Raw genomic sequence first — 3,922 nt, forward strand, 5'->3', positions numbered from 1 at the left:
GGTGGTTTGATCGAGTAAGTAACGTAAGGGTGAGAGAGATGTGTGGAAATAAAAAGAGCGTGGTTGAGAGAGCAGAAGAGGGTGTTTTGAAATGGTTTGGGCACATGGAGAGAATGAGTGAGGAAAGGTTGACCAAGAGGATATATGTGTCGGAGGTGGAGGGAACGAGGAGAAGAGGGAGACCAAATTGGAGGTGGAAAGATGGAGTGAAAAAGATTTTGTGTGATCGTGGCCTGAACTTGCAGGAGGGTGAAAGGAGGGCAAGGAATAGAGTGAATTGGAGCAATGTGGTATACCGGGGTTGACGTGCTGTCAGTGGATTGAATCAAGACATGTGAAGCGTCTGGGGTAAACCATGGAAAGCTGTGTAGGTATGTATATGTGCGTGTGTGGACGTATGTATATACATGTGTATGGGGGGGGTTGGGCCATTTCTTTCGTCTGTTTCCTTGCGCTACCTCGCAAACGCGGGAGACAGCGACAAAGTATAAAAAAAAAAGAAAAAAAATATATATATATATATATATATATATATATATATATATATATATATATATATATATATATATATATATATATATATATATATATATATATATATATATATATATATATTTATATATATATTTATATATATATATTTATATATATATATATATATATATATATATATATATATATATATATATATATATATATATATATATATATATATATATATATTAGGTGAGTTAGGTGAGTCTTGAACCATTTTTTTTTATATCCATGTTTTTTGTCAATTTCCTCATGATTTGATTGATGATAGGAGTGGCTTGAAAGTTGCCTGGGGACAAATCAAAGTTCTTGTATTAGCAATTAGCATAATACCAGAATTATATAGAATAACAATGTTTTTAAGGTCTAAAGGGTGGTCGTTTTCATGACAGTGTTTAGCAATCTCATTTTTGTTTTCATCCTTGCGTACTGCATGATTGTACCAGTAACATCTCTCTGTTACAGATTTCCCGGTCTGGCATGCCTTACATTTGAGAGTGTAAACAATGTTGAATAATTTTCCTACTTTTTATTAAGGTACACTGATAGTGTTCTTTGTACTAGAAGGCAACATTACAAGCACAGTTTCTTAGTATATGTTTTAGATTACCTAAGTTGAGAGAATAGATAAGCACTTAACATTTAAACTCATCTTCATTTGTTGCATCTTTTATAACTAGATGCATAAAGTGTCTTCCTATCTTTCCAGTAAGCTTTGTTCACAAAGCAATTGGGATAATGTAACTGCCTTAAGATACGTCTTGTATAACTACATTCGTCTACCAGGCTTATGGCAACACATATCCGTAGACGTCTTAAAAACATAGACATAACTACAGACATTTTCATGGAAGAATCATGTACTGAAAAATTATGAATATAGTTCTCAGAATTGGGAGGCTTTCTACATCTTAAAGGACCATAAGATCAGATTCTCTAGTTATCAACAGACCAAGAAACGGTAGTTTGCCTTCATTCTCCCATTTCCTATTTCCAATTTCAGTCGATGAACCGAACTAGAGCATGTGAAACGTCTGGGGTAAACCATGGAAATGTCTCTGGGGCCTGGATGTGGATGGGGAGTTGTGGTTTCGGTGCATTACACGTGACGGCTAGAGGCTGAGTATGTACGAATGTGGCTTTTTTCTCCTCTGTTTTCCTGGCGCTACCTCGCGGAGAGAGAGAGAGAGAGAGAGAGAGAGAGAGAGAGAGAGAGAGAGAGAGAGAGAGAGAGAGAGAGAGAGAGAGATGGTGTTCCCTGTGGGGCGGGATCGCGCAGGGATTGGATGAAGGCAAGCTAGTATGAATTGTACAAGTGTATATATGTATATGTCTGTGTATGTGTTATAGATATATGTATATGTGCACATGTTGATATGTATATGTATGTATATATGCATGTATGGGCTAGAAACACTCCTCTTCCTGTATTTAACTTTCTAAAAGGAGAAACAGAAGAAGGAGTCATGCGGGTAGCGCTCATCCTCCTCGAAGGCTCAGACTGAAGTGTCTAAATGTGTGTGATGGAACCAAGGGATAGTATGATTGAGAAAAGAAACTTGGATGTTTTGGCTCGGACTGAAACGAAACTCAAGGGTAAAGGGGAAGAGTAGTTTGGGAATATCTTGGGTGTAAAGTCAGGGGTCGGTGAAAGGACAAGAGCATAGGAAGGAGTAGCACTACTTCTAAAGCAGGAGCTGTGAGAGTATGTCATAGAGTGTGAAAAAGTAAACTCTAGATTGACATGGGTGGAGAGAGATGGGAGATTATTGGTGCCCATGCGCCTGGTCATGAGAAGAAAGATCATGAGAGGCAAGTGTTCTAGGAGTAGCTGAGTGAGTGTTAGTAGTTTTGATGCACGAGACCGGGTTATTGTGATGGGTAATGGAATGCAAAGGTGAGTAATGTGGCAGTTGAGGATATAATTGGTGTACATGGAGTGTTCATTGTTGTGAATGGAAATGGTGAAGACCTTGTAGATTTCTGTGCTGAAAAAGGACTGGTGATTGGGAGTACCTGGTTTAAAAAGAGAAATAGAAATATGTATACGTATTTAAGTAGGAGAGATGGCCAGAGGTCTTTATTGGATTACGTGTTAATTAATAGGCGTGTGAAAAAAAGACTTTTGAATGTTAATGTACTAAGAGAGGCAGCTGGAGGGATGTCTGATCATTATCTTGTGGAGGCGAAGGTGAAGATTTGTTGGAAGTTTTCAGAAATTAGAATGTTGTGGTGCAGAGAGTGGTGAGAGTAAGTGAGCTTGCAATCAAAAATTTTTACATCTCTTGCTCCGTTCACCCAACACTATGTCGTCTCAAAAAATTACCTTACAATCTTTGTACCTTGTCTCTTGCATAGTTTCTTTGTGTGGTCTTTTTTTTTTTTTTAGTTAATGCTAGAGAAAATGTTTAGCGTTGACCGTGTCAGCTTGACTGAGAAACTGAAAGATTGTCTTGAAGTCTGTCATTATCCTTCACTCTTTCATAGTTGACGGATCTATCGTTTCTAACGTTTCCTGTTAGGCATCTTCCTCTTACATCAGTTCCGTCTTTGTTGACCTCCAGTGGACAATCTGATCATATGATCTTTGAATATGTGAACAAACTTAAGATGCATATTCTAATCGTGGTCTAAGGTAAGATGTAAAACGTTCTCTGAACATTTCCTTCTCCATGTACATGAATGCAGATAATTTGCCTTCTTAACGGTACTGTTTTGTGCTTACGTTATGTTGAATATGTACAACTTCGCCTGTTAAGTACTTGTTATAAATGATTTATAAATGGACCATGTAGTGTGTTTCTTGCCCATTCATAGTCATATCTACACATTTTTTCGGTAGCTCCTACTTACCACTTTGAGTTTCGTTGAGTTTCCCATAATCATCACCTTGAGTCTGGTTGAGATTACCTTTATCAAACACATATCTGGATGCAGCTGGTCCAAGTCTCACCGTAGGTTGTCGTAGCCCTACTCTCTGCTGACAACTCTTGCTGTGTGTGTGTGTGTGTGTGTGTGTGTGTGTGTGTGTGTGTGTTTGTGTGTGTGAGAGAGTGTGTATGTGTGTGTGTGTGTGTGTGTGTGTGTGTGTGTGTGTGTGTGTGTGTGCGTGTGTGTGTGTGTGTGTGTATGTGTATGTGTGTTGTGTGTGTGTGTGTGTGTGTGTGTGTGTGTGTGTGTGTGTGTGAGTGCGTGTGTGTGTGTGAGAGAGAGAGAGAGAGAGAGAGAGAGAGAGAGAGAGAGAGAGAGAGAGAGAGAGAGAGAGAGAGTGTGTGTGTGTGTGTGTGTGTGTGTGTGTGTGTGAACCTGGCCATTTCCTAGTTATATAAGAGCCACAAAGTTTTCAGGGGAAGGGGTAGGCAGGGGAAGGGGTAGGCAGGGGAAGGGG

Source organism: Panulirus ornatus, chromosome 52 (assembly GCF_036320965.1).
Source record: "Panulirus ornatus isolate Po-2019 chromosome 52, ASM3632096v1, whole genome shotgun sequence".
Lineage (NCBI taxonomy): Eukaryota > Metazoa > Arthropoda > Malacostraca > Decapoda > Palinuridae > Panulirus > Panulirus ornatus.